The sequence below is a fragment of the Pan paniscus genome, chromosome 6 (genome assembly GCF_029289425.2).
Source record: "Pan paniscus chromosome 6, NHGRI_mPanPan1-v2.0_pri, whole genome shotgun sequence".
Classification (NCBI taxonomy): Eukaryota; Metazoa; Chordata; class Mammalia; order Primates; family Hominidae; genus Pan; species Pan paniscus.
In genome coordinates, this window is record NC_073255.2 from 147940308 (window position 1) to 147954077 (window position 13770).

Sequence of the window (13770 nt, forward strand, 5' to 3'; positions counted from 1 at the left end):
GCTGAGTTAGAATGCTGATCAGTAGGTGGAATTTTTTATTTGGAGGTGGTGGTTGTTGTTGTTAATGGCTTAATAAACGGTGCTACCAGCCTTCCAGGCCAGCAATTTAGTGACCTACAAAAAAGGTGATCAACTTATGATGCACTAACTATATTTCACTGTTTCTTTGTTCTTTCCTTTTTTGTAACATCTTTTGCTTTTGCCATGTGATGGGTTTGATGTTTCACTCCTCCCCCAGAATCTGAATTTTTTTTGGGTGTAACATTCCTGTGTAACATGGCACTATGGTATTCATTACAATCTAAGTTGATCAGAAAGCTCTATAACCGGAGTTTCGTTTTTAAAAAAACACTTATGTAAGTTAAATGTTATTACTTAATTAGCAGCCCCTGAAAATGGGCATAGGTGAGGTATCTGTTGGTGAATCTGAAGGAGATCATTAAAAGAAAGCTAATAGCAGACTAAAAAATGAGTTCCTACTTCTAGCCTCAGTAAGGATGCTCCTCTAAAATGATTTAAAATAATGTGGCTCCAGTCAGTCTGAAGAAACACTAGACATGTGTACAGCACACTAAAATGTTCCATGTAGACCTGGTTCCGAGAGTTTAGCTACTTATGTATCACTCTTTGGTACATGAAACTAAATAAAGCAGGTAAACTCTAGGCAAAACATCAGTACATCTTGTCAGTGCTGTCAAAGATAAAGCTCTCTGATATTGGCTATGCAATGAGTACTTAGGAAAGCTTCACTGTATAACAACTGAACATAGCTCCACAGAGCTCAGGGAATTCCTCTCCTCTCCTTCTGATAAAGTGATGTCTTGTTAGACATCTACGAAGTCACTAGTAAAACATGATAACAATTATTTCTTTAGCCACAATGTGAAACGAAAGGAAGTCAAATTCTAATATAAAGACAGTAGCTGGTGCCAGAGGATGGGAAAAAGGAACAGGGATAAATCGGAACGTTTTTCTAACTTGTTGAAAGGAATGGAAGGTCTCAATAGATGCTATTTAGAGGTCATTAAACACAGGATTAACAAGGAAGACTTAATGCCCATCTCAAATCTTTCTGAAGAAGTACAGTACCCACAGGGCCATTTCCTATATTTGCATAATTGTCAAGTTTGTATACACCTGCTTGCTATTATGTTAATTCATCTTTAGGCCATAATAAGGGAAGAATTTTCTATGGTGCCATTAATAAACACACATGACACAGCTTCAGGAGACGGGGAATAAAGAAGGGAGACATGCTTTCATAGAATAAAATTTTTGAACTGAAAGAGACATTAGTAGCTAGTCTAATATGTTCATTTGATAGGTGAAAAACACTGAGGCTGAAAGGGTTTGAAATCATTATAATGTAATATATTATACTTTGTATTCACCCAGCTATTTATTGGAGGCCTAGGTTAGAACCCTTACAATACTTCCTCCAGAATTCCATTAAAATTCTGCCTCCTTAGTCTTTCAAAAATAATGTTTTCTCAAAAACCTCCTATGTGCAAAAAATCCCCCCAAATTCACAGATATGTGCAAAAAAGAGAAATATTTATTCAGATAATCAAATATTCTAAAAGGAAAAGCCAATATTCAATAATAGAAGCAGCAATGATTTATTAAGTATATAACACCCAAATATTTCAAACCCATAATTCATCATTTGAATATAGTTTACCATATTCTGTAAAGTCATAAAAATTAGAGTTTTGCCCTGTTTTTAAAACATGTTAATAATAATACTGCTATCCTTCACCTACAGAGACTCAGCTATTGATCATCCACTATAAGTTTTAAGGTTTTCCAAGAATTCTGAAGAGTCTTTCCACATCTGTTTTTACTTGGTTTCACTGTAAATAATTTAAGGCACTTAACATGTGCCCTTTTTTTATATACAGTGTCCACTCTCAGGATCCATGCTTTGCTTATACATCTCACTGGAAAACAATAAATATATTATCAGGACAGCAATCCCTCTCCCTCTCTCCCTCCCCTACCCCATCCCAACTTACTTTTTGATTTCTAGAGTCAGAGTGAGAGCTCCAGTAGGCAATGATATCTCCTTAATATCACAATCCTATTCTTTTCTTTTGGGCAAATTTCTCTGTTTTTAAATGTGCTCTCCAAATTTTGCTTAACATAATAGTAATTAATTGACTCAACTTGTAAGGATACAAAATATAAACACAATAATTGTGAATATTTGTTTAAAGCTCTACCATTTACAGAGCAATTTTTCAACAATTACTTTGCTCCTCACAACAATCTGGTGAAGTAGGGTAGATATGATGATGATTAACATCTTTAAGACAGGAGAATGAGGTTCTGTGAGGTTAGAGACTTGCTAGCATGTTGAGGTGCAAGGGTCTCTGACTCCAGAGAGTAGAAGAAAATATGGGTGCAGCACTGGTCCCTGGCATTTCTGAAGTTAGTAATAAATGTTAGTTCCCTTTTTATTCAACTTCCACTCTAGATCTTACTCTTCCAACAACTATGTCCTTTGTACCATAGCACACTATATCTGGATAGATTTTTGCAAATTAAAATCTTTATTTCTTAATTTAAATCACAGCTATTGCTATGCCTGAGTTAAATTTAAAAAAAAAAAAAACAAACAAAACCCACAACCAACATCTATTCTTGGAGAAAAAGACTGTATGTTGTTCTACCTACTCATCCATGTTTGTCTGACAGCATTAGCACTTTGATAAACAGATACTTGGCAAAGGTCTCAAAAACTGGATAAAATGAGATGAGTAAATTATTTAGGGATTTTCCAGGTTACTAAAAATTATGAACAAAGTCTCCAAAGTCACTTAAGAACCCCCAATGGATCAAGTGTCAACATAAAAGCAACTTCCTTAGCATCTCCTTTCTGGTTTGTCTTGGGTTGAAAATGACACACTAAATAAGATAAAAATACTAGTTAATTTGAGAGTAAACTGGTATATTTGTAAACTACTAAAGTCAAAATGCCAGCAAACTTACATACATTATTCTGTGAGCCCTTTCTAGGGGAGATTGTGTCTGTCAAAAGTAATATAGACCTTAAAATGAATAAAAATCCCTTTAAAAAATCTTCTAAAGTTTGTCATTTCACACTTTACTTCCAGGAGGTGAAGCATTCCACAGATAATCAGCTACTCTATTCAGGGAAGGAGTGTAAACATCACCACTTTTTGCATGTTTGCATAAAAAAGGCCCACTGAATCAGTTAAAGGTTAGTATCAATAGGCAACATTCTCTATTTCCAAAGGCCTGAAGTTCCTGGGATCTAATTCCCTGAGGAACAGTGTAAGAGGCACTGTTTCCCAACTGGTACAAAACAGGACTTCAGGAACAGCAGAATGTGTTCTCCAGGGATTAAGCCCCCTAACGTGAAGCTTGGGACTCACAACACTTACAAGTGACATGAATAATAGTAGATATTTTAACTATAGAAGACATTTAAGAGACTTCGTTTTCACTGTGATAAACAGGTTTGATTTGGATTTATAACTTTTTTCTAAAATTATCAAATTAATAACGACTATAATGAAATAGAGGCAAATATTTTAGAGGATTCATTCCTTGGGGTAACATTTGTTCTATAATTTATAGTCTCATAATGTTGAGAGATTAAAGCATTTAAATAACATTGTCAACTAACTTTCAGCTTACCTTTCTTAAGGAAAAAAACAAAAAAATGTTAAAAATAGGCATGTATTTTTCAAACATACAATTCATGTTTTTATGTAATTAGACTGTTTACTGTATCACTATATTTATATGCCTCCAAAATATGGAGTGTTAATGGGGTCTAAGTTTAATTCTATTTTTATCAAAACTCAGTCACTCAGAAATACCAAACACTGAACATGTTCTACAAAAAGTATTCAACATCTGTAGAATACATGGAACCACAATGACCTTTATTGAAATTTCAATAGTTGCAGGAAATAATTTCCGTATATATCTACACAGATTATATTTTGATTTCTACAAAGGCCAAGGGGTTAATGACCTTAAACTGCAGGTGCCCAAGGCACTGAGAACAAAAAAGATAGAGCAAGAGAAAAGAGAATTGAGTCTAGGTCACAATGCTGTAGCATTGAAAAGAAAGTGCAACAGAACAGAATGGAAAGAGCAAAACAAGGTGACTGCCATATATGAAAGATAAACATACTCTAAGAACATATAAACTTTGAAAGCTCTATTCACAGTCATTCTTGAATGAAAAATATATAAAATGACATTGTAAGATATAAACATCATCCAAGTCAATTTGTTGTGTGACTAGCTGAAATGACTCACTTACCAAACACATAGTTTATATTTGTTCCTCTTATTGTCATTTATTACTCACATATTTTTTACACAAACACCACAGTTGTTTAAAGAGTTTCATAAGGTTATGTACAGCTAACTTTTTAAAATCAGTGAGGCATTTTCCAAACCATTTCCTCAATCAATTACTTTTTAATGAGGAAGCAAAATTTATGTAAATATCAAAGTCTCATTTTTATATTTAGGCTATAAATTATATCATAATATGCTGCTGTTGGGCAAAATAATCAAAGTAATGACGAATTAAAACAAATGTTCTGACATAAATTAATGTAAGCAGAGCCCTTATACGTTCAAACCACATCATCTCTCTTAGACAATCCTTTACTGGCTAAAGGAATGGTAATAATACTGGCAGATCTCATTTACAACATACAAGCATTTTCTGTGCCAAACATTATGCTAAGCACTTAACATACATTTTCTCATTTAATCTTCATAACGACCTTACTAAGTAAGCGCTATGTTTAACCCATTTTACCAACGTGAAAAATAAGGCTTAGAGAAGAAAAGTAACTTGCCATAACTAATGAAGAACACGAAAAGGAACCTAGGTCAGTTAGCTCGAAAGAACAAGCCTTTGTGCATGAGGCAACACTGCCTCCCGTTGGTACTGCCTAAATATAGCTAGTTGATATCGCCTTCCAAGAGTCAGATTCTCTATCAAAATACAGTAACTCTGTTTCTAGTTTCATATCATGCATTCTGCTCATACTAGAATATTATACCTTTGTAGGATTCTTCCTTTCTTTCTGAGAAAGGAGTGATGCTTTAATTATTTATATCTGAGTTTTGCTATCCACTAGATTAACTAAAATGATTTTTTGTAGTTCAATTCACAGCTAGACCTGTGAACTGGCAGCTTATAACTTCCTCTGTCATCATTTTTCCATCGAGTGGAAGCCAACATACTTCTTCACCTGAGGTCATGCAGTATAATAAGTGACACAAAAGAAAAATGCAAAACTTAGCTCATTGGTCTCAAATTTCATTACTTATAATAAGCTTTCCTTGTATCTAGTTCCAAATTTTAGACACTTTTTTCCCCTCATGCATTCTCTTTTAAATGATGAAGATGAAAACAGTCTGAATACAATTTCATTGCTACTATGAGCATCAATTTTCAATGAAATTCATCAATCTTCTTCAGTATGAATAAGCTGCTAGCCCTGCAAAGTTAATTGATGAAAGCTGTAATTTGCTTTTCAAACTGAGGATGCTGAGCCAAACCTAAAACTTTAGTAGAAGCGCTCTATACTAGCTGTTTGTAAAACTTCAGCATTTCTTGCTATGTCACCTCCTGAAAGGGCTATCAGGGGAGTCCTCCAACTTGACTGTCCTACAAAACAAAATCTGAATGTAAAATTAAAGCAAAAATGTTGCTGAAGATTCCTCCAGTGATTAAAAATGGAGTTTAGAGACCTCACATCAACATATATTTTCTATTCAAAATGAAGTTTTTTTTGAAAATTATAAGCAATTAGACAACTAAAAAAAAATTCAATTTTGAGGTGATAAAAGGTTAAAGTATTGTGAATCATGAATAACCTAACATGTAAGAAATAAAGAAGGACATGTATAATTTAAAATTAAACTTTTGGGGTTTTTTTCCTGCTACTTCTTACATACAACAAAGACGAGGAAGAGGAGGAGAAAGAGAAAGAAGAGGAAGATGTTGGGCAACATTTATTTAACATGCTCCACAGCCCGGACCCTGGGTAAGCTCTTTGTACAACTCACCTCATTTCATTTTGATTCCATGAGGGAACTGAGGCTTGAAATGGAGAAACATTTGCCCAACTTCACTCATTGGAAAGGTCCTGATTTGAACCCTGAATGTCTGACTCTGAAGCCCATGTTATGGTGTCTTCCTTAGCATGTATTTCTTTTTTTTAAATTTCAATAGGTTTTTGGGAAACAGATGGTGTCTGGTTACATGAATAAATTGTTTAGAGGTGATTTCTGAGATTTTGGTGCACCCATCACCCAAGCAGTGTACACTGTACCCAATGCCTTATCACATATTTCTTAGAACAAGCATAATATATTTATCCTTAGAGAAGCATTTGACTTTTTATGCAGAAGCATCTAACAACAGGCTCTTTCTACAGTTTTAAACTTCTCAGCCAAGATCAGGAGTATATATATATAATAATATGCTTAAACTTTATATATAATAAAATATATATAATGAAAATATATATTAAAATATTTATAACATATATAGATTTAAAATAAATATAATAAATGCATCAAACTTTACAGTTTTACCACATGGTGCAACCTGATTAGTATAATATTATTTAATAAATAATATAATGATAATGAACACTTAATATAATTCAACTAATCTAAAAGTATTACTTGTGGATTTTCTACTTAAACATTCTTATTAATCTGTTGAAAATGCATACAGCCAAAAGATAAAAATTTAGGCTCTGGCTGAATTGGATTAAGGTTTTTTTGTTTTTGTAATTTTAGAAGTGTAATGTATATAAAAATATCATGGTTGAATTCCAGGAGGATTTATGAACATCTAAGATATTTATCATTACTTAGGGAATGGAAATCAGTAATGAAATAAGGAAAGTTTTATCGACCATAAATATCTTGCAAATTGAACAAGTAGAACAATGTTTTAACCTTATTCTTTCAGCCCTGAATGTTGCTCACCAGTTTTGAAAATATTTGAAAACTTTTAAATATCTTTCTATATTTTGTAAAGATGATGAACATTTATAAGTTTAAAATTCCCCCATAAAGAATTTTTCCTGTCCAGAATGGTAACTCCTCCTCCTTGATCACCACATTCTGCCTCCACACCTGCTAGCAGTATATCGAATTCTCAACCCCATTTAAGCATGGTGCTTTCTTTCACATCATCATATTTAGTTTTTAAGCAATGTGCTGCTCTGGATTTTACTTGATATAGACTTTTATGTCTTTGAAAGAAGAAATATTCTAAGATAATATCTTACCACTTATTCATTTAGACATTTCATCTCATGGTCATTTAATCAATGACCATGATATAGATACATCCCTAGTCATTGAACAGAACCTTGGCATACTGATAAGCAATAATGTCTATAAGATACAACAAGCAGAATCATATATTTGTGTCTGTGATGATGTACTACCAAACTCACTTGGGTACTTTTAATGTATGATCTCAGAATCTGTGAGAGTAACATCTAAGAATCCATACTTATTTTCTGCACAAAGTTACAGAATATTGGGTTAAGATTCAAGTCTTTTTCCTTTGTCCACTGTCTACCATTTTTGTTGTAGATTTAGTAAAAAAAAAAAAATTACTTGAGACAATCGTTCGAATTAATACAGAATATACATAGGTACAACAGGTACAATAGGTATACTGTCTTGTATATTTCCTGTGAAATATACAAGAAAAATAAAGGTTCAATAGGTATATTGTCTTGTGTCTTCCCTGAGAAGACTGAGAAGAGGGTATAGCTAAATGAGTTAGGGGTTTGATTTTAAGGGACCTGACTGGGACATTAAAAGTAAATGGTCTCAGTTAACAAGTAATAATGTAAGGCTGTGGTAAACATAGTTCCTATCTCTACTGCCCCAATCTAAAAAGGTATACCATCCACAGTCATTTCTTGGCAGTCAGGTGATATCTGTAGAGTACTAGGTTATGTATCCTTAGGAGAAACATCTACCAAAAATGGACAAACCTCTTCTGCCCACATGTTCATGAACTCTAATTTTCATACACTGTATCACACTCCATATGGAACTCAAATGAGGGTCACGCATAAACTGCCGCCAATACGATTAATGAGTAAACTCTACACTGCCTGTCAATTTCTTTAAAAAAAAAAAAGAGTCAGAATATAACAAAATCCCTATATTGGGATAGATTTTACAGATTTTAGGTCACTTGTTCAAAGTGACTTACAGACATAATTAGAACCAAAACCAGGTGATTCAATCCTTACCCAGTGGGTATTTCATAGCACATTGACTATGATTATAGTTTTAAAAAGTTTGGACCATATGCTCCTGTCAAATCATTCTTTTTTTTAATGCATCATGATGACCAAAACTTCCCAAACTCAACCCTATAGAGAAACTCAGCAGTGCCTTATCTGTGAAGGGCCCATATTTGTGGAACCTCTTAGCTGCTGGAGTTTAGCAGAAGCACAATTCACTGTCATCCAGTCAGTTTTCAAGATGTCTCTTTAGATTGTCATTTTATTGACAGTAATGTGTTGCTGCTGCTTTACATCAAACATGTTAATTACTTGAGTCTGGAGTTTTGAATTTTTGCCCTAAAGTGATTTTAGCTGAAGCATTGTTTTGTTTTGTTTAAATCAGTCAAATAGAGAGAGAAAAATTACTAAATGGAAGCCCACAAGTATAATAAAAGAATGGAAACCACAGAAATAGCAAGTTTGAAGTTTCATACCTATCTAAAAAATAAATAGAATAATCCAGCTTCTTCGTGCTATTCTATTAGAAACTTGCACTACTCTGGGACATTCCATCTCAAATTTAAAAAGCTCCGAAACCATTCTTCACTAATCCTCTTTGCTAGGGTCATAAAAGACTTCATAATATGTATAAAATAATTACAATCTTTGAAATTATAAATCTCATTGTAAACTTATGTTTTTAAACGTTAATTAAAACCCCAATGTAAATTTCCCCTTAAAAGACCATATAGTATAGGACAATGAGCACTCAAGCCCTTGAGTTGCGAAAATTTAAAAATTGCTGACAATAACGTGGTCTTTTTTAAGACTACAGTGTCCATTTATCATAGTGACTTCACAGTTTTCATTTCTCTCTTATTTGTACTCTAATTAGCATTTTGCGTGAGTACTAATGAATGTTGTTAAATTTTAACAATATCTGTTAGACTTTGTTTCCTGCAAAATGTAACCATATCTCAAGAAATAACAACTGCATTACTCCATCATCTCAAAAAACCTGTATTAGCATTTCTGCAGATTTATAGTTAATAATTGTACTTCTTTATCTCTATCTATTCCGTTGCCAACAAGCATACACGTATACGTTTATACTTTCACACACAGACCAATATTGGATTTTTTCAAATATTTGCCAACTGCTAATAGTTTTTACCAGTTTATAAATATTTAACTAAGTCTAGTCACACTGATTTGCACCTGCTTTCCAAGGATTTTTTCGTCTTCTAAGACATGTCATATAACTAACATGGTAAATAGCGTGATACATTTTTAGAATTATTTTCACAGAAATAACCAGAAAAATATCTATTAGGCAAGTAAAATTCTACAACCTTTTATGATAATCAGAGCCAAATGACATTTAAGTAGTTCTATTTTGTTCTGCCATTTCTCCTGTTCCAATATTTTCACCTGTAAGTTTAAGTTACAGCAAATTCTAATGAGTTCTTATCCGTATGATGACTTCTTAATATGATAGTGATTAACATTTAGTAACCACTCTGTATGTGTCGGGTGCAAAAGAACTTTTTTATACTATGAATTTTTAACGCATTATTTTATTTAATTTTCACAACATTCCTTTGAAGTAGGTACCATTATCACTCACCTTTCAGTAGATGAGGAAACAATGACATGGCAGCAGCACAGAAAGAACGAGAGTCCATGCCTGATCCCTTAATGACTAGGCTGCTTCTATTGAACACCATTTTGAGAGTACCAGAGAGCAAAATAAGGCATTTGTATTGGCAATTCAAGAAATTTTAGGGTTAAATGTGGAACAAAATGGGAACACTGAAAAGTGATACTCCTGTAATATGTGTGTGAAATGAAAAGTTACATTTTCATTTTCACTTCCCCAGCATAACAACTCTTCATATCTCTGAGTTTGGGCCTATATTCAGGCAACTTTTTTGAAAGGCAAATTTGCTGGAGTATACCTTCCTTCATTCATGCATGCACATACACGCCTTTACTATTCGCATCTTGAGCCAATTTTGCAGAGTTGGAAATGATGAAACTCCAGGTAGGGGAGAGACAAAAGTCATATGATTTTCTTTCTCCCACTCCCTCTGTGTCCCAATTTCCTGTAAATGTTTACTTCTGTAATCCACAGTTCAAATTTATTGTAGAGAATGAAACAATTTCTTTTGTTATCTGCTTTAGATTTACCAAACTCTACATTTTGTTCTAGAAATTGTTCTCACTTCTGTTGATAATGCTCCATGTTTATATATTTTGATATGATGTCACTTTAGTAACTAATACCATCACTTCTATTGAAGCTGATATCAATTTTTTAAAAGGCTGAGGGGATATTATATGTGAAGCTACTTAGTATGGTTGCCAGCAATAGTTGTAAATCATGCTAAATAATAGAAAAGTCTCATCATTAATTCCCCTATCTAGTCTTTTTGATTCGGGGAGCAAATGCTAAAGAAAAATTTTTAAATGTGGAGAAAATGAAAATTAATAGTAGGGATGAAAAGTGTGAAGGACTTGTCACAAGCGATGAGATGTTAATGTATTCACAATAAGCTGTAAGCTACACTTCCTGTCAAATTAAAAATATGCATAGAAATACCCAGCCTCGCATCTCATTGGAAGCAGGGAAAAATCTACTTAGAACGTGAGGGTCATGGCTTCTAGAACAGTAGGGAAGACAGAAAAAGAAAGCAGAGAGAAGGGGACAGTCTCTCACACAAAAGAGGAAGAAAAACGAAAAGAAGAGATGGGGAGTTCCAAATATAATAGCTGTTACAAGTGATTTGAGTCTAAAATGTGAATCTACTTGCCAGAATGCAAAGAGCAGAGAGGCATGACCATAGAATTCCAGAAGCTCCCAGTCCAGAGCTATTTCCTATTTCCTTACTAAAGGTCTCATTGAGACAAAAATATATTCTTAACTCTGTAGACTGTAAATATGTGTTTTCAAATAAAATAACCACAAAACCTTTGAAGTGCCCTTTAAATATTAATTTGATTCTTCTTCATGAAATAAAGAATTCTTATGTCAATAGGCTGAAAAATTACAAAACAGATGTCAAATAACCTTCATTTTGCAACAACAACCTTCTATGAATCTGACATCTAGTTATTTCAGTTAACATCATGTATAAAACTCAGAAACTCCGAAATTATGCCTCCAAAGAATGGAATACTAATTCATGACAGCATGTTGAAAAGAGCAGATAGAACAATACACCACAACAGTACATAAATTGACCAAATGAGACTGCATACGTTATCATCTTCCATGACAACAGAAACTTACTGACGGACAATTTACATCTGGTTTGCTCCCTTATTCTGCAAATCACAAAAATGGGTTGCTGTAGCAACTGCCACATGCAATTTAGCTGTCTGGGGGGAAAACACCCTTAGAGTACTTTCTAAGAAACAAATACAACATATATTTTTGTTGTTCCTCCTACGCTAAATTGAACAAATCTCCTGACAGGTCTATTTTCCCATAGCTTTAAAAATGGGCTTGCTCTCTGTTGTTTGCATTTATATTATGTGTACTACCAATTTATGCAAAAGGTGAAAAGAAAAAAATCCATAAAAATATAAAAGAAATAGATATAGATTGCCTATATCTAGTCACATGAATGTGATAGGGCCATTGTCTTTTATAGCATCCCCACTTTTTATCATTGACAGCTCTTTTAGCCAGTTTAACTCCACTGATGTATGTATCAAATCTACGCATGACACTCCCAGGAATACACAACATCTCAATTCCTAATGCACCAGCAAGGGCAAGCTTATTTTTCTGAATCAGAAACAAGAGCAAGTACAAATAATAGGCAGTTAATTTTCTTAGAAACATATTTGTAATATCACAGTAACACATAACATAGTCTTTTTCCAAGGATACAGCAGAGGACCTTAGAACATATAATACCAACATTGGTGCACATTGGAGCAGACAAATTAGCACCTACATGCTAAATAAAATGGGAGGAATACTCATCCTTTACCTACTTACTTCTCAATTGGGAACTAAGAGAAGAAGCAAAGTATCTGGAACACTCAAAGCCCTGAATGTGGAACAACTGAAGCACAAGTCATTGTTCTCCTTATTTAATGGCAAGTTTGACAACTTTTCAAACTCTACAGATATTGGTCTGATGTGGGAAGGTCAACTTTTTTGAAGGATCTTAACTATCAGCCCTTGAAATAATAGAAATCTCTTCTCTCTGGAAACTCACTGGTTTTGAGAAACTCTCTAAGAAAAACAGTCCAATTAAAAACAAACAAATAAAATGAAAAACAGATATGTCTTCTACCATCACCATTTTTGCCATGTGGAAACTTCTCATGAACTTCTCACTGCCCTAGGCTTGAGTGAAAGGCTTGCTATTTTGAGGTGGAGACTCAAATAGGGCAAGAGTTGGTGAAGTATGGCTGCTAAGAGATGTGAGGGACTTATAAATAACATTAAGATAACAGGAATTAAAGTCTCGGTGTGTGAAAATACTGTATATCTAGGATGCACATAAAAACTGCCCTTACAGATCTTGCAGGGAAAAGTACCTGACTATACTGTATAAGACTTCTGCTGTACCATTTAATCATACCAAAAAAAATGGAATCAACACACAAATAGATTTCTTTTCCACTGTTCTCAATTTAAAAATAATTGGAGAAATGTGTGCTTTGTTTTCATTCAATAGTACCACACAGAATCATTTGCTTAATAGCATTTCTAATATGTTATGCATGTATTCAATCTACTTCTTTCTATATTAAAATGCAAAAACAATTACTATGGATGTAAATCCTAGAAAACAATCAAAGTTTCTATTAAATCAGAGAAGAGACAGTTAAGCTGCAATGTGATTTGCAGATGCTCATGAACAGACAATACTTAGAATTTCTCTCACTAGAATGTGAAAAAGATAGGTGGGAGAGATTCAGAAACTTCCTTCTTTCCCCTTTCCCTCTGTCTCTCCTTCCCTCCCTTCTTCCTTCTCTCTTTCCTTTCCCATTTTTTCTTTCTTTTTAGACAGACTTTGAAGAAAAGTTTTTATATAAAGTCTAATAATTTAAATTATATGGGCATGTAAAATTGCCTTATATTACAACGCCAGCCCTACAGCAGGTAGAAAATTCCTTTCAACATTCTGTTGTAAACAGTTTACATTCAACTGATCAGTCACAGGGGAATATGGGCAGTTTCAACCTCTTACCACCTTTGTCTCTAAAAAGAAATTCTGGATAGTTCTTTGTATACTTATATTAAAGCCATTTCTGTTCATTAAAAACTCAATATAAGCATGTTGAAGAAGGGGCAATGGAACATGAAGCAATGAATAAAAAGATTCTGTGCATGTATAACAAGCATTCTGTATTTTACTTTATCTGAATAGAATTTTAGAATCTACATGCTTTAATTGGGGCACTAGTAAAGTAATAATCTCAAATATGAAATTCAATAGATGCGTTTCATGCTCTGATTAAATGTCAAGGCCACAGA

The 13770-nt window shown here is 33.6% G+C and overlaps 2 protein-coding genes across 11 annotated transcripts in view; one reads left to right on the forward strand and one right to left on the reverse strand.

The window, feature by feature from the left end:
* Positions 1 to 13770, reverse strand: part of IMMP2L (inner mitochondrial membrane peptidase subunit 2) — an 888203-nt gene that overhangs the window by 426680 nt on the left and 447753 nt on the right. The window lies entirely within an intron of this gene.
* Positions 1 to 13770, forward strand: part of LRRN3 (leucine rich repeat neuronal 3) — a 36954-nt gene that overhangs the window by 5422 nt on the left and 17762 nt on the right. Inside the window, exons 2-3 of one of the 3 annotated variants that reach the window (XM_034964824.3) lie at positions 3117 to 3223; positions 5966 to 6047. The exons of 1 other annotated variant lie outside the window; for it this stretch is intronic. The gene's annotated coding sequence lies outside the window, so the exon portion shown is untranslated. The remainder of the gene's footprint in view (positions 1 to 3116; positions 3224 to 5965; positions 6048 to 13770) is intronic. One more of the 3 variants, XM_003811221.5, reaches the window with a different exon arrangement.